This window comes from Rhinopithecus roxellana, chromosome 6, assembly GCF_007565055.1.
Source record: "Rhinopithecus roxellana isolate Shanxi Qingling chromosome 6, ASM756505v1, whole genome shotgun sequence".
NCBI classification, from domain to species: Eukaryota; Metazoa; Chordata; class Mammalia; order Primates; family Cercopithecidae; genus Rhinopithecus; species Rhinopithecus roxellana.
Genome location: NC_044554.1, coordinates 95,655,947 through 95,674,459, shown reverse-complemented (window position 1 = coordinate 95,674,459; position 18,513 = coordinate 95,655,947).

Genomic DNA, 18,513 nt, shown 5'->3' with positions numbered 1-18,513 from the left:
GCTGTCGGTACCTGCCACCAGGAACGCAGCACACTCATCTCAGGGCGCACAGAGACGCAAGCAAACTCGGAAGCAGAAGCACCCAAGAGGGGAGGCGACACCTTTTTCCCTTTTCTCTCCTCCCCGTCCCAATACCAGAAGATGGAGAAATGCAGAGGGAGAGGAAGGAGAACAGAATGAGCATCCTGCTCTCTCTGTACTCTGAAGACTCAGAAGCCTGCGCCCAGAAGGCAGGGCATGCGTGTTAAGTCCAGTAAGATCCTGAAAGGGCTTTCTCCTCATCAGTGGTTTTCTTGGTTTTATTTAATAAATAAAATAAAAATAAGTAGAATTTTGTGGTTTTTTGGTGATATTTCTAATGTTTTGTTTATTGTAACAGTATGCATTTCTAATAGAATGTTAATTACAGAATACTTTTAAATTTTTGTGTTAAAGAAATTTTGGAGCATATTTAAAAGTAGAGAATATGTAACAAACTCTCATGTCCTGTCCATCCATCCTCCAGCTCCCCATTGCCAGAGCACACCAGTCTTACTTCACTGACACCCTCACCCAGTGCCCTCCCGACACTCCTCCCCTAGCATGAATTCTTAAAAAGGATGAGAGGCAAGTGTAGGGAAAATAGCCTGTGTAAAGAGGAAATAGGGAGTGAGAAGTTTCAATGGCTGAAAAGTGTCATCTAAATAGAAACAGTGATTTTCATTCAGTGGCAAGGATGTTGAGCAATGTTTATTTCCTTCTTGAATCTTCTGTTCTCTTTTTGTTTTAAAATCAGTATGCATTATTTACGTAATCAGAAAAAACAATACCTCTATTTTAATTTCAAAAATAATGAAGTCCTTACGGTAGGTGGGTTTGTTATTGCTATATGAAGGGAACCCCAGGCCAGTGGTGGCAGCATGAACAGTGAGGCTTCTAAAACAAAGCAAAACAGCATCATGTTTTCTACATGCCATGAATTCTCTGTTTTAAGCTTCAAGACTTTTGAGATTTTAAAGAATATTAAATTTACATATTTCTCACTCAATTAATATGAAATATTATGATTGTTCTTTTATTGAAGCATCCTCTGATATCTTTAAAATCTTTAGAACATTTTTCTTGAAATAAGTTTTACATCTCCACCGACGAAAGTTAAAAAGTCCACACTATACCACAATATGAAGGGCGCTTCTTTGCTCTTTGATTGTAAATTGCAGAGAACATTTTCTCTGTTGCTTTATATATGCAGTTGAGAAATGATCGTGCACATCATCTCTGAGAAAGAACAGGGATTTAGAGTGAAATGAGAGGCATTCACTTTCCAGATTCGTCATTTGCTGGCAGGTTATTTCTCCCTGAGCCTTGGTGTCCTCAAGTGTGAAGATACTTATGTCAGAGTGTTGTAAGGATCAAGGAGCCTCATGTGTGAAAACCCTGGGGACAGAAGCAAGTCTCCGCATTGGTGAGGACTGTCAGCTGCAAGTGGCAAAAACCAACCAAAACTGGCTAAAACAAGCAGAGGAATTTGTTGACAAATCGTGACTGAGAACAGAGCTGGAAGGACCCCATTAGGACCTCACCTCCATCTCTCCAGCTCTTGGCAGGCCTTCATCACGGTGGCCCACACATGTTCAAGCTGATACTTCATCAGCTTAGTGAGTCCCCTTCTCTAAAAGTGCCAGGAACGTTTTGGGCCGGGCTCTTGCTGGTCTGCCTAGGGTTGTGTGCACATCCTGTGGTTTGAGAGTATGGGAATGTGGTGCTCTTATTGGCTAGCCAGGTTATGTGCTCATCCAGTGTGCCAGGGGTGGGTTTACATGAACCAGGAGTGAAGGGGCCCTAGAGGAAAATCAGCATGTCTCACCAGAGGGGAAAATAATACTATGCAGATGAGAACACTACAATACGTTTCAATTGTATGTGATAATTATATAGCAAGTACTACTTTTTAAACCATTATTAAGCAAATTCCATGTAGCTGATTAAAATTGGAAGATTACTATTCAATACTCCTTGGGATGAGTGTCCAAGAGTGTAAAATACAGTATCCTTTCTCTGAGAACCTTAATTACCAAGAATGATGCACCATCCCCAGTCAAGAGTCCCAGAACCAGGCCCTGTACTGAAGGTTTGCATGGTGCAAGCTTATTGGGAAATACACTCAGGATCACCACCTGTGGGGTGCAAAGGAGGCAGGTCTGCTTTAAGGCAGCGGTCAGCAAACTTTTTGTATAACAGACCTGATACTTAATGTTTAGGCTTTGTGGGTCTTATGGTTGCTGTGGCAACTATTCAGTGCTGCTGTTATAGCACAAAGGCAGCCACAGAAAATACATCAACGAATGAGCATGGCTGGGTTCCAGTAAACTTTCACTTACAGACACTGAAATTGAATTTCCTATCATTTTTAGGTGTCACAAAATATCATTCTCCTGAGTTTTTTCAATCATTTAAAGATGTAAAAACCATTCTTAGCTCATAAGCCTTGCAAAAACAGGCAGCAAGCCATATTTGGCCAGTGAGCTGTAGATTGTTGATCCCTGGTTTAGAGGAAGAAGTTGAAAAGAGATACAGCAGCAACAGGGCCTCTGCCTATCTCATGAGTAGCCCCTGAACTGGATGACCCAGCTGAGAGCCTGAATCAGGGCTTAGTTGCCCCTAAACCAGGGCCTTAGATGCAATATATCCATGGGACAGGGGAATGACCTCCAATAAAGTGGCTCTTTTCAACACAGGACAAGTCACAGAAAGGTACTCAACTGAGAGCTGTCATCTACAATACTTTTAGCACCTGGGGTGATGAGTGTCTCAGTCCTGAAGTAGCAGAGACCTGTGATATGCCAATGACTAGGCCCATTATAATTGGTTCCACAGGGTATTTACATTTTAAATTTCAAGCAAATTTCATTATTATTTCCCGCGTGCAGTCCCTGGAAGTGACGTGCAAATGAGGCTTAATTTTCTACAGAAAACTAAGAAATGAAATAATGTCTTTGGGGCTGTCATCTCTTCTAGTCTCAACTCTAGTCAGCAGGGAGTGCTACTAAGTACATGTGGTCCCCTTCCAGTGCCACCTCATTAAAGTGGTTCGTTCACTCTGTACCACGGTGGTGGTAGAGTTTTCCATGTTTTGAGGGGATAGACGAGATTTGAAGTCTGGTCTCTATGACAGGTATATTGAGGAATCAAACCTGCAACAGTTTTATTTCTTCTAAGTACTGTTCAATATCTCACCACCAAATCCCCAATTTACGACCCTTTTAACAAGAAGCTTGGCCCAACTTTGTGTTTTTTCCAGCCACCAAAAGTCATTGGAACAATATGCAATTTGGGAATTCAATGCTGTTTTTTCTCCTTTCCTTAATGGAGGCTGCAGCTGTGTTCAGGGAGTAGACAGAACCAGGCTTTCCTTCAGCCTGTTATAGGCACATGCTCCTCTAATTGTGAGAAGCAAAAGAGGGAAAGAGGAATGGGCATATGTCCCTCTCTTGAAGACATATGAGAAGACCTGAGAGTGGCCCTAACAAACCCAAATGATAAAGGGCTCACTCCTTTGCACTGGTCACCCCTGGTGATTGGACCGCATCTCCCACTGGAGGCCTCACACCACACCTGGTACTGTACCCTGATTCCCAAACATCTACCATCTACTCCTCATTTCGGTAGGATCCCACTTCTATAACCCTGGCCTTTACTGTACCTAAAAGTCTATCAAAATGACGTCTCTCTTCAATTTATTTGTTTTTTTTTTCTCTCTCCCTCTCTCTCTGTCTTTCTTTCTTTCATTCAGACAGGGCCTCGCTACGTTGCCGTAGCTGGTTTCAAACTCCTGGGCTCAAGCCAATAGCTGGGATTATAGGCTTTTTCTCAATTTCTTTTAAGTTCCAACAGCCTTAGTAGTCCTGGGCAAGTCAGGAGGTACACTGCCTAAACATTCCAGCCCGAGTGAATACCTTGTCTCCTTGTCTTGCAGGAACTTTATTTCTGAGCAATTCTTATCTCTATTTTTCCCATGCTTGCAAGAGAGGAACTAGCAGGAACTCAAGCCCCATTCCCAGTGCAAGGGTTAAGAGAAGAAACCATCCTGTTTTCACAAACTCAGGATTCTCCCAATTTGCCCTTTTCTCGAAAGCCTACCCTTAAAGTGATGGTGAGGGCGGGGGGGTAGCAGTACTGCCCCCTCTCTCTTGCCAACTGTCTGGCAGCCTTCTGGTGAGATGGCTGGCCAAAGTACTGGCAGAGCTCTAACTTAGAATTTCAGAAACTTAGTGCCACTTATGCATAATTTGGAGCTTTAAGTGTAGTCTCTGCCAATAGGGAAGAACCTACTTAACATTCTCTGATATGTTATCGTTTTGAGTTGTTTGGGTTAGATTGTGTTGGTTTCACTGTTGTCCTTGTTGTTTGATTTTGCTTTGCTTTAGCAAGTAACAATATACACCAGAGATTTAAAACAAAAAAAAAAAAAACACAAAAAAAAACCTTCTCCCTGGAAAGCCCATCTTTGCTTTTCTAATCCCTTCTTGGCAAGTCCTCTCTATTGCATTTAATGGCTGTGTTTACAGTGCCCAAGGATAACTTGGGAAGAGCAACATCATATTTCAGAGCTGATAATCATCTTTCAAAGTTTCTTATATCAAGACTGATTTTGAACTTAAAATGAGGCATTTGGACATAAGGAGATACAGCTTTCCTTTTCAGATCTGTCATGGAATTCTGCATTGTAGTCTACTTATGAAACTGGCCATTGCAGAAAGGCTGGTATATACAATTAGGCAGAAGTCTCCATTATGGACAATACATACATATTTATTAAACATGGGTCTGTGCACATAGATTTGCACATACATGATTCCCATGTACATTTACACTAACCTGCTTTTAGAAGGATCGGAATGGAAAAGAGTTTTCGGTAGGATATTAACACATGTGAGGCAATAGCCAGGAGAATGGAAATGGAGCTCAATTACGTTGTTGCTCTAGAGAGATTTTTCCAGTAAGGGATCTACATGTTCAGACACATAAGACTCAACTGCCCTTAGAATTCAGACAAGCTTTAAAAGACCTTTGATACAACGTGGACCCACCAAATAGGAAGAGGGAGCTTTGCACTCTTCCCCTGCCTGCTTCGAGGAGGTGGGAAAAAACAAAGCAGAGAACATCATTTTTCATCAAGCCACTGAAAAGGGGAGATATTTAGTCTTTTCAGTCCCTCACCTCTTCATACACAACAGCTTTGAAAAAGAGAAATTATGTCCCTGTTTACTTTTTCTAGAAAAATTATTATGTAGCCTTTTCTTTTGTAACGTTGGAAAAGCAATGCGCCATTCGATTCTGTCCAACCCACACGGAGAGTCAAAAGCATTATCGCTCAAGATCTGTCTGAGGGTAGGCTTTTGCCAACAGCTCCTGGAATCTCTCCAGAGGATTCTCCACTTTCTTGTTTGATGCCTGCTTCAGGTAATTCTAATCTAGCCCAGAGATCTAAAAGGATGCTGACACTAGCCCAGCAAAACAAGCAGGGGGCATGTGAATAAGTCATACCCCCTGGCTTTCTCCTGGAATCAGTCCTTTTCTCTGGCCACCATATGGACTTGATTCGCCCCCTGGAGAGGAAGCTGCTGCTCCTGTCCTGAAACTGCTGGGAATTGTATGCCTAATAAAGGCCTCATTAACACACAAGCATTATTAAGCCTTGTATGTAATATCTTCAAGGTCTATAGGTTTGATATATTTTACATTAAAGTGTGTACATTCTTTTATCTGTGTTTTTTTAAAAAGAGAAAATAATAAAAATGTGCTATTCTCGAATGATGAGTCTACTCGCATTTTCTTATAAATAAGACATCATATGGAGAGCATCTTGCGCCTCGATGTGAATGTATTTAAGGAACAGAAATTTAAAAATTGTCAAACTCTGTTAGTATGGCGCTCATCTCCTTCTCCAAACAATCTTTGACATCGAAAGCAGATTCCAGAGAGATGGGTTGTTCCAAAGACACAATGCACACATTGCTAGCTGCATGTTAAACTTATGCAAGTTAAACAATGCAGAGATGATCTTGGTGATAATTTCATTCTGGGTCTCACCGAATACTTTCGATACTTCTGCCAGTGCCTACATTTTGGTCTCCTTGAATGGTCTGCTTCTCAGGCTCAGAAACAAGATTCTTTTGCATTAGCTTTTACTCCCATCTCCTCATTAACCCTTCACTTTGAAAATAAAAGAAAAATTGGCAGTCTCTGAAAACATTCTGTTAGGGCTTTTGTGTGGTACTTACAGGATGCCTAAATTAGCCCCAAGACCTTGACTGGCAATCTTTATGACATCTATTGTTAATTCATCGCCAGACCCAAATTGCATAAACCAAGTTTTCTGCTCCTTAATTAGTCAATGGTTTCGTTTGGTGGTTTCTTCAATCAACTAATTGCAGCCTTCAAAAGAATGATATCACTGATTGGCTAAAAGAAAAGTTAAGTTAAACAAAAGCCATTTTCAGAGAAAACTGAAAAGGGAGAAAATGAATTTAAGATATTAAAGGGATCATGCTGCCAGTTTCAGGGAGACAGTGAATCCACAAGCTTGGAGTTCTCAGATTAATCTTTAATGCTATGCTTCCTTGGCTACGTTGTGAAAACGTGGAGTTAGGGACGTCAACAACCTAGAAGGAATGTTAGTGACAATCCAGCCCAAACTGCTCAATATACAAATAAAAAAGTCAAGTCTGTAGTTCAAAATCACTTGCTCAAAGACCCAGCAACGAATTACATTAAAACCTTGATCCCTCTAAGTGTCTTCTGAAGCTAAGTATGGAGCTCTGTGTTTTAATCAAATCAAATCAAGTGTAGGGAAAGACGAATCTTCTGCTTATTTGCATGTATTCACAGTCATTTTAAGCATAATAATTAGTCATTACTGTATAGTAGTTTGCAGAGGTGGCTCTGACTACTATAAATTTCACAAAGCCAAACCAGAGTTTCTGTGTTTTCATGTACTTTATTGGTTCTGTGGCATGCTCTGTCAGTGTAAATGTACTGTTAGCTTGGACCACAGAGAATTTACACAAAGGTAGCCTTAGCACTGCTCACTAAGGTCTGACAATTTCAAGGTGGTGGCTGCTTTGGCAACATAAGCCTTTGAGTGTCTCCAATAAACGGAGCTCCCTGCCAAGCCTTGAAGGGAACGTAGCATAATCAAAAAATACACCTTTGTGGTTTAAGCCATGAGTTTTGGGGGATTAGTTGATACATGATTAAAATGTTCCAATCTTTTCCTTGTGTGTTTTTTTCTTTGCATATAGTTTAATACTTCATTTTCTCTTCTAATGCCATTCAAATATTATCTCAAACTTTCTTTTAAGAGTTTTGTTGTTTTGCTCAATCTGAAATTTAGTTTTGCTTATGGAATGAAGAAGGATCTAATTTTATCTTTATTGCCAGCAGAAAACTCAATATTTTATTGGTTGGTCAACTTGTTCCTCACTGATTTGTAATGTCACCTCCCTCATATCCTTCTCAAAGGTGCATATCTGGGTTTTTGCTGGGCTTTTTATTTTATTCCTTTGGTTTATTGTTCTTAGAACTGACACTACACTGTTTTAATTACTCTTGCTTTAAAATAAGTCTTCATACCTAGTATAATGTGTCCCTTTTTATTTTTACTCTTGTTTAAAACTTTCCTAGATACACTTGACCATGTGCTATTTGTATGAAAGTTAGTATCAACATTTAAAGAAAAAAATCATGCCAGAATATTATTTGTGATTACACTAAATGTATGAATTTATTTTGGGAGAATATCTGTTGACTATTTCCTTCTCTGGAAAAAAAAAAAATACCTGGTATAGCTCTCCACTTATTTAGGTTTCTTTTTATTAAAAAAAAAAATTATTTCTTCTTCATTACCCTACAGCTTGTGTTTCTGTAGTAAATTGTGTCTCTTTATTTGGTTTTGTAATCATTTGTTATTGATATACAGCCACGCTATTGATTTTTACGTGTCGTTATTGTAACTAGAAACCTTGCAGAAGTACCATATTATTTCGAATAATTTTTCTATGAGAAATGGCAACTTTATTTCTTTCCTTTCTGTTGAAATTGGTTCTATTGCAGTGCATGGACCCTCATATTAAATGAGAAAACCACACACTGATGCTGGCTATTCTTGTCCTTTCCCAGATATTAAATGAATTACTTCTATGGTTTTATATCTAGGAGTACTTATTGCAGGCGTTTGTTTTTTTAAGTCCTTTGTCAGGCTAAGGAGGTTCCTGTCTCATCACGGTTGTTAAAAAGAGAAGGAAAATCTTCCGGAAACATGTCAACTTACTGAGCCCAGTTTGCTCCAAACCATTTTGAATCTCAGGGAGACTGAGTTGCTAAAGAGCACCATTGAAGAGGTTTTGTATTTGCCTGTTCTATGTGGCTCATGAATAGCAAGCACTCTGAACCAATTCTTACATTAATGCCTTGGTTGGTGACTTTTCACCCTTTGAAGGTTAGGATTCCAATTCGGGTGAGAATCAGGGTTTTATTTCTCATGAGAACTTGTTTTTGCATCAAATTCATAACATGAATGGACTTTCTTTATAGGAATCCTGTAAAGAAAGTTTATTATTCCCCTTTCTCCGGGGTTGCAGGTCTCCTAAAGTATTGGCTTTATGCAAAGATGTCCCATCCAACTCCCATTTATGCAGGAGCAAGGAACAGGAGTCCTGTGAGGGCATTAAAGCTCAAGCCCAGGGCCCTAACTGGGTCACTAGCCCCATGGGATGACTGCTGCCTGGCTCATGGCTGCACTGCCCTGGCGGTCCCTTCTTGGTTTCAGAAACACTTTCAATCGGTGGTTCTCAAACTTTTTAGTTTCAGGACCCCTTTACACTTGTAAAATTAATTGATGACACCAAAGAACTTTTATTCAGATGGCTTATGTCCACTAAGAATTACTGTATTTGAAATTTAAAAATAAATCAAAACGTATTTAATAATTCATCTTAAAATCCCAATAATAAATTCTTAAAATGTTAACATAAATTATACATTTTTATTAAAAATATGTTTTCCAGAAAAGAAAATTCATTTGTGAAAAGAGTTGCACTGTTTCATATTATTATAAATCTCTTTAATGTCTGCCTTAATGGAAAATGGCTGGATTCTCTTATCCGCTTCTGCATTCCATCTGTCGTGATACGTTGTTTTGGTAAATATATAAAGAAAATCCAGCCTCACACAGATAGGTGGTGGGAAAAGGCAGGAGTACTTCAGTAGCCTTTTCAGATAACAGTAGATATTCCTCCTTCATACCATACCAAAGTTCAACAAGAGGTAGTTTCGGTAGTTTCTTAGAGATTGGTTGCAATATGGAATCTGAAGCCATGATGATGATCTTTTCGTACTCTGTTACATTAAAACACATTTGGTCTGCCTTATGACTGACATAGATCTTGCAGTCATGATTTTATTTATTTAAAACATATTTATTCGCTGACTTTTCAAGATCTTTCAAATGTCAATACATTTCATTCTATAGTATCATTCTACAGCAATAAAATACTTTTATTAATATCACTAACAATTTAATAAATATTATTATGAAAATGGTTTAGCACAAACTCCTAAAAGGATGCCTTCAGGGTCTCTAGATCACACTTTAAGAACCAGTGCCTGAAATAATATAGTTATATCTTAATCACTATCTCTGAAGTTTCAGCTCTTCCATTTCTGCCATTTTTCTTGAACTGGAAGCCAGAAACCTTTCTTATCACCAAAGAAATTTTCCAAGTGGAGAATTGCAAAGAGCTGTCAGTAATCTTAATAACTTCTTTAAGCACACATAAATTTACTGCATGTCTACCATGAGGCAAGCACCGTTCCTGGCAAGCATCTATTAAGTAGGGGAGAATGAATGAATGAATAGTTTTATTGGCTTCAATTTGAGGTGCAGTTTTGCTTCTCTCAAAATAGTCCAGCTATTACCTACATCAGTAAATATTATTTATCAAATAATTCACACTTGTGTTTTACAGATACAAGCTGCAGAGGGATGTATAGAAACTCTGCATTATCTTTGTAATTTTTCTGTGAGTCTAAAATTATCCAAAATGAAGTATATGGTGCTTCCATTGCTTTCGTGAGTCAAATGTATTGGATTAGGAATTGGTTTAATTGCACGTTCTACTGTATAAGTAGAAGCCAAACACTGGGTACTCATAGACATAAAGATGGTAACAACAGACTATGGAGACTGATAGAAGGTGAAGGGAAGGAGGGGAGCAAGGGTTGGAAAACTAACTGTTGGGTCCTATTCTCAGTACCTGGATGATGGGATCACTGGTATCTCAAACCTCAGCGCCATGCAATATAGCCAGGCAACAAACACATGTACCCTTTGAATCTACAATAAAAGTGGAAATTATTTTAAACAAACAAACAAACAAACACACAAACAAAAAAGCACAAGAATTGGTTTAAGCTGATAGTTTCTCTTTTACAGGTAACTTGATTTTATTTAGAAATTTCACTTCCAAACCAGAATAATAAATTTGATTGTAAGGAAGGAATGGGCTTGGAAGGAGTATGAAAATGAATTCAGAAACACTATAAATTAGTAAAAACAGATTATATTGCATTAGTGTGTGCACCATGCCTTACTCTCTTACTCTATGTCAGGTTCTAAGCTAAATGTGCTTCTCTTTAGCAATAATCCTCTGCACTGGGCACTATGAATTTCCACCCTTTACAGAACAACTTCTTTTTCAGTGGCAAAGCCAGAGCTAGAAGCTTGGTCCCTTCAGGTGCCCCTGCTCTCAGCCTCTTGGCTCTACTGCTCTTACTGATGTGATTTCCAGAAATGGAAAAATTTCACAGTCATTGAAGCCACAGCAGTGAACAGAGAAATGCTTTCATTATTGTTGGAATGAGTTCCTAGTTTTCATGCTACCTTTACCCTTGAGCCAATTGTAAAGATGTGACTGCAGATTGTCTGGTTGGGTGTTTGTAGTACGGTTTTAAACTAGGTGTCTTATATATATATACATTGGATGATAAATCAAGATATCCAAGAGCAAAGGCCCAGAAATCCAGAGCTGTTCTCAGAGAACAAAAAGGGAGGGATTTAAAATATTTTCCTTAGCAGAAGGGAAATGAAACAAATAAATTTAGTCCAACTGATTTTTACTTTTGCTTACTTACTGCCCTTTAAATTTTATAAGCATTTTATCCTAGAGATTTTGAATTATACTCAAAAGCAGAGAGAATAGGCATATAAATCCTAATCAACCAGTTTAAATAATTATCAGCATTTTGACAATCTTGTTTTATCTTTCACCCATAAATGTTTTGGGGAGGATGACTAGAGTATTTTAAAGCAATCTCATATTTTGTATCATTTCATCCATAAATACTTTGTATCATTCTCCAGTCTGATAAGTACAATTTTTAAAATAACTGGAGTACAACCATCTAATTTAGCAAAATGAACAAGTCCTCGATGTCATCTAATGTTGTTTGGATTTACAGTCTCATGTTTGTCTTAAAAACATCATATGGTTAGTTTATTTAATTCAGGATCCAAATAAGTTCCACGTGTTGCCTTTGGTTGATAAGTCTCTAAGGTTTTCTTTTCATTCCTAATAGTCTCCCTTCCCCTGTCTTCTTTTATGTCATTTGTTTGTTAAAATAACCAGGTTATTCACACTGTTGCACCTCCTGTGTTCTAGATTTGGTTGGTTACTTCCTTGTGATGTCATTTCACATATTCCTTGATTTCCCATATTTCTTCTAAACTGATAATCAAATGACAATATTTGATTAGATGCCGGTTTAATTATTTTGCCCAGAATGTATGATAGATATTCCATTCTGGGTGATGCTATATGTTAGGATTAAGTCTGTAGATTCTAGTGTGGTCAGCCTGGTCCAGCCATTATAGAGTTCCCCATCAATCTTCACTTAATGATGTAAGCAGGCAATTTTTACAGTTGCCTAGATCCAGCCTCTCATCAGGGTTGGAAAATGATTATCTAATTCTATCATCTCTTCTGCACTTTTTAGCTGGAATTCTTCTACAAATGTCACCTGAAAGTTAATGTGTACATATCATCCCCTCAAAAAATTAATTATATATGTCTTCACTAGTTATTCAGAATACTGTGATGGTGCCCTAGAAACTCCTAAAGATGACCAATTTGGTTAACATCATTTGAAATCACATATTTTTACCTACTTAAAATGTTTCAAACCCTTACAGTCATTATTTTTGATGCTGAAATTGTCTTACATTTAGTTAGAGAAGTCTCTTCAAGTCCCCTGTATCCTCAAGATAATCCATGCTTATCTTATTTATTTCTAGATGCAGGAGTCAGATCTGGAATTGGTGATTTCTCCAAGAACAACTTGTTCCTTTACATAGGAAAAAGTATTTAGAGAAAACAATCTAGGTATATCATAATTTTATGGCTTCAGATAATTAAGCTGTTGGTTGTTTGCCCTGGTAAGAAATTATGCTAACTTTACCTACAATTGCCTGTAAAAACACAAATAAATATGTGGAGAGAAATGGCTTTGTGAGAACAGACTGTGAAACAATGTTGACATTTTTGTGACAGCACTTTTTACATAAGTAGGTAAAATGGTTGAACATTTGGCAATAGAAAACAGAAATCACTAGCTATATTACAGAATTTGAAATGACTGTCTTGTTATAAAAATGGGGAGAAGAAGAAACTAACCTGGTTATCATGTTAACCATAAGGTGCTCATGCTGGAAGTGTATTTCGTCCCTGGGCACCACATTTGCAATATATACTAGTTAGCACACAGCTACACTGCTGCATCTTGACGACAGGACCACATCTTATTTGTCATTCATTTATTTACCAAGCACACACCATGTGCTAAATACTTTATTACAACTAAACTTAAAGATGCTAATAAAGTTTCACTTTTTGATTAGGGAGAGATATGCTTATGGGAAATGTATAGTTTGCTCCTTATGTCTTTAAGGCTATATATATTTTTTCAGTTTTGGTATAGTTCAAACTTACCTACTTCAAGATACACTTTCATGTGAGATTTAGGGAAAAAAAAACAGAAAGCAAAGCATAAATCAGGTCGTATTTACTTGCCAGATTAAATGCTAAAATTATTAAAAGATAAATTATTTGAAACAATGATTACTCCTCAGGAAATCCTTAACAAATAAAAATAACAGTAGAGAAAGTACTTTTAATATATTATCTATATTATCTTTCTTTTTTTTTTTTTAATTCTTCAAGCCTTTGTTCTTAAGAAAGCAAACTGCTGTTTCACTTCCCTGAAGCCACTGATAAAACCATGCAAGAACATCAGAGAAAAAACGAAGCCAAGATCGGTGCCAAGCCCAAGGGAACGGAGCGCTTCTTTGTTTTATATTTCCACTGGAAATCTGTAGATTTTGCATGCAAACATCTTATTTCATGGCACTGCTTCTCAAATTGAGAGATTAAATCTAGCTCCGCATAAAGGTTTTTCAATAAAGTAGGTTGCACAGTCTTCTGTTTATGGAAAATTGATGCATCCTCTGATATGCTTTCAGTTGCTAACTTTTGTTTCACAAAAGCTGGAAGGAATTTCAACCAACCATTCTCTAATCAAGAAAATATTTCCTACCTATCTTGTCTTCAACATAACTTGCTGCCAAATATAGTTTTGACTATTGTAAATCACTATGCATTTTAACAAGCAAAACAGACTCTCTGGTTTTGTTAGAAAAAGTACAAATTGTAGAAACTATCCATCATTATCAGTGGAATGCCCCCAAATTTTGTGTGTGTCACAGAATGACTATTATATGACATAATTTAATGTTATGCTGGTTATACCACTTTATTTAAGTAGAATTTTTACAATCTCGACATGCAAACAGTTAGGTATTATAATAATTTCACTGGGTCTTCCCATGTTTACATTCAACTCTTACTACAGAGTGAAGCCTGAAGTTTGGACATTTATTTAGCTGTAAAATTAACAATGTCAGCCAGGCACAGTGGCTCACACCTATAATCCCAACACTTTGGGAACCCAAGGCAGGCAGATCACTGAAGGTCAGGAGTTCGAGGCCGGCCTGGCCAACATGGTGAAACCCCACCTCTACTAAAAACACAAAATTTAGCTGGGTGTAGTGGTGGGCGCCTGTAGTCCCAGGTACTTGGGAGGCTGAGGCAGAAGAATCGCTTGAACCCGGCAGGCGGAGGTTGCAGTGAGCCGAGACCACACCATTGCACTCCAGCCTGGGTGACAAGGGTGAAACTCGGTCTCAAAAAAAAAAAAAAAAAAAAAAAAAAAAAATTGACAATGTCTTATAACATCAAAATTCCTCCTGAGTTCAACATAAGATAAAGTGCAAGAGGAAGCAAACTAAATAGGAATTGTGGGTTTTTTTGTGGATTTCTTTTTTTTTTTTTTTTTTTTTTGAGAAGGAGTCTCGCTCTGTCACCCAGGCTGGAGTGCAGTGGCCAGATCTCAGCTCACTGCAAACTCCGCCTCCCGGGTTTACGCCATTCTCCTGCCTCAGCCTCCGGAATAGCTGGGACTACAGGCGCCCGCCACCTCGCCTGGCTAGTTTTTTGTATTTTTTTAGTAGAGACGGGGTTTCACCGTGTTAGCCAGGATGGTCTCAATCTCCTGACCTCGTGATCCGCCCGCCTCGGCCTCCCAAAGTGCTGGGATTACAGGCTTGAGCCACCACGCCCGGCCTGTGGATTTCAAATAAAGAAAAAGTTATCCCACTACCAATTCCTCATGGGCACCAAATGTGCTTGAGAAAATACGCCTCAGCCTAAAGGTGGCTTCTGTCTCCAGGAATGTTTGTACCTGACTCGATTCAAAGGGACAGCAATGTAGCTTATGACAGAGGGCTGGAGCTGAGGAAGACTTTCAGGAACGCACCCTGGAGCCTTCTGAAATGCATGTTCAGAGAGGCAGGGAGGGGACTGCCAAAGAGTCAGGCCTGCCTAGGCACCCCTGGCTCCGTGACCTGAGGTGAGTCACTTTATATCTTTGTGCCTGTGCTTCTGGAGAATGGAAAATTTTTTTAGTCAGATATTTAAATGAATAACACATGCAAAGTGCCTGAAACAGGGCCTGACACATGCAAAGTGCTGGATTGATGACAGTCATTGTTACTCATTGTAGGACCTTCATCGCAGACAATGAACTGCCACCTATGCTGCCCATCTATTCATTCAACACACACGTATTCATGTTTACAGTGGAGATGTGTAATATGTGCTTTCAGCTTATGGGGTTGCAACTATTCAGACTCAGGACCATTTAAATTGCACAGTACCAGCTGTTCACTGCACCTGTGATTGCCCAAGAGAGAACTGGAAAACCTGAAAGAGAAAGACACCTGCTATTCCCTCAAGTGGGCCTCAGTCTCCCTGGATCTCTCCTCAAGTAAGCAACAGACTGTGACCCTAGAGTCACAGCCTCTTGTGACCACTGTCTTGTGACCACTGTCTAAGCAAAAGAAGGGATCTGTTTATTCCTAAACTGAAGAAAATTCAGGCTGTGTTGAGAGGATAGACACAATGGAGACACACACACACACACACACAAATATGGGCCTTCCTAGGGATTTGCAAGCATCATGTTCCCATACCTGTGATCATGTCCTTATCCCCTTTCTCTGGGACTTAACCCTCTGTATGGTGATTCCTGTGTGGTCTGTGGCAGATGGTAAAGACACTCTTGTCAAGAGCACACAGTTGTCCTCAGAAGCTAATAGCCTAGTGTGGTTGTCCTCAAACTTAGTGTACATAAGAATTATCTGGGGTGCCTGTTATAGTGCAGACTCTTGTGTCCTGTCCCTATACTTTCTGATTCAGTGGTGCTGGGATATGACTTAACTCTAACCCCACACTGAATAAGCATCCCAGGTGTCACAGGTGCATACACCCCCAGCCCACCACCTGGTCTGATGGTCAAGAAGACTTTGATTCTAAGGGGCACTTTGTGGGAAAAGAAACAGGAATGTGTCATGGAACCTACAAGCCAGAGTAGAGCAAGATCTAATGAGGGAGTTGAACCAGAAGAGAACAGAGCTGTAGCACAGCTGCTATGAGTGACAGCAGAGGTGGACCGCAGGACAGCATCCCACCCAGCTGCAGCCCTGGCATCTGCGAACCTCTCCACTTGAGAGCCCCAGAGCCACTAAAGGAGATTCTTTCAGACCCAGGTTCCTTACCGTAGGGGGGCCCTCTTGTTCATCTGCTGCAGGAATCAAGGCCAGAGGAACCTCCAGACAAAAGGGACTTGCCTCCTCCCTGTTAGCACTGGTAAAGGGGCCGGTAATGCAATGGCCCAACAGCTGACTGGCAGAGCAGCATGGGCAGGAGGAGAAAGGGTCTGACTCAGGGTCCCTCACCCCTCATCCATGCATGGCAAGCTCACTGCTTTGAGGACCTGCGAGCTGGCCATGGGGCCTGTGCTGGCGGGACACAGTGATGGTATTGCAAAGGCAGGGCCAGACTCCAGTAGGGTGTGTAGGACTTGTGAGAGCTGAAAGGAAACCAAGTCCATAGGCAGGGCCACCAGACGCTCAGTGTGCCAAGCAGGACAGGCCCAAGTTCAGTATAGGTAGACATGAGCAGCAAAGTAGACATGACCAGACACCAGCAAAGTAGTCTGGGATGAGTACAGAGCAGTCCCTGAGCCCAAGGTCCTGAGGAAGGGGGAGCCCTCCTCTGTCCCATATGATCTTCTATCACAGAGAAGAATCTGAGACTGAACAATTTTCCTTCTAGTGGGTGAATTCACTCTCAAAGCTTTCTTCACATTATTGACTAATATGAACTTTTTTAAATATTGAGACCAGTGGTTCTCAAAATGTGGTCCCTTACCCAGAAGCATGGCATCACCCAGGAATGTTAGGAAAACAAATTCCTGGGTCCCACCCCAGACTCCTGAATCAGAAGCTCTGGGAGTGGGGCCCAGCAGCCAGTGCTTTAAGCCCTTCAGGGGATTCTGATGATGCTAAGCTTTGGGAACCACCAGTCTAGACTTGAGGTTCCCAAACTTGTCCACACATTGGAGTCACCTGGGTAGCTTCCAAGTCTCCCGATGCTTGTGTCCCAGCCCCAGGGACTGTGATTTAATCACCCCAGGTGTGGCCTGGACTCTGAAATTTTTTAAGATAACAGGTAATCTAATGTGCAGACAGGTTTGAGAACTTGTAGGCAAGATTGATTTCACTTTTCTCCTGTACTAGAGGAAAGATGGTAGTAGAGGATTCCAGAGAGGAAGGCAGCTCCATTTCCTCTCCACAGCTGACAGAGTGCAGGTAATCCTATAACCTTTTCATGGCTTTTGTTTCTTGCTCTCTCTAACTGGGTGCTTCTCTTCTCCTCCTAAAGGGCTAATCTATCCTGGCTCTGACCTCCTCTGCATCCACGCTGTCTGTGGGCCTTTCTTGACCTGGGGCTGTGCTTCCTACACTGTATTCTGGTAAGGCTGTCCTGGAAAAGGCTGCAAAGAGTGGAGGTCTCCCCATGACTCAGTGGGTTTTCCCCTGGCTGCCAATCATCTGGGAGAGGGAGGGTCTTCAGAAGGACCCTGCAGATTTGAGGGAGGGCCTCTGGTCAGCATAAAGATAAGCGAGTCATGGCTCATTCTCTAGGCTTCTTCCTCTTGGGCCTGAACACAGGTTTAAGCCATCATAAGCCACTGTGTGATGGGGCAGTGACCCACCCCCTAAGACCCTGTGGTGGGGGTAGCAGCAATGTGTGCAGTGACATCCCAAGGTGACAGTGAAGCTGGAGTCCAGGATCTGGGCACTGAAGTTCAGCCACATCCTCACTGCATAGCTCTTTCCTCAGATGAACTGGATTCAGTTCTGTTAAGATAATTTGGGGCTTTCTTACAGAGACCAAGAGCTCCTGGGCTCTCTTCAGGACCACATGGCTCCCTGCCCAAACCTGAGAGCTGATATCCTCAAGATACCACATTCTCCTAGCTCACCTCTCCTTTCTCCTTTTTCTCCATTCTTCACATCCCATCCCCTCAGGAAGATGTGAAAGTCCAGATGATCCTCACAGAATCATATTTGCATATTCTCCAAAATCCATTGCCATGTGTGGAACATGCATCCCCGAGGACACACTGATGCTGCATGATCACCAGGTGATGCTCAGTGGTCCCTGACAGTTCCCTGGGAGCAGAGTGGAAAGGGCGCGTGAGGTAGGTGGTGGTCAGAGATCTGATGCCCAGACACTTTTTGTTCCATTTAAAGATTCCAAATGGATGATGGCAGCATATCTTAGCAACTACTAAATCCTAGGAATACAGGCATCTATAAGAAGTGGCTCTGGTCCTCAAGGAGCCTTTAGGTCTGGTGCATAAGATAGCACAGGTCTTCTTCAGGAATAAGGATGGTAATAGGAGAAGCTGTTCGGTGACATAAACTAAAATACATTTCTGCATATAAAAATAGCCCTCAGGAGCTATTGCTTGCATAAGCAAGACTTAGACTTGGGACATTAAGCAAGTGTTTGT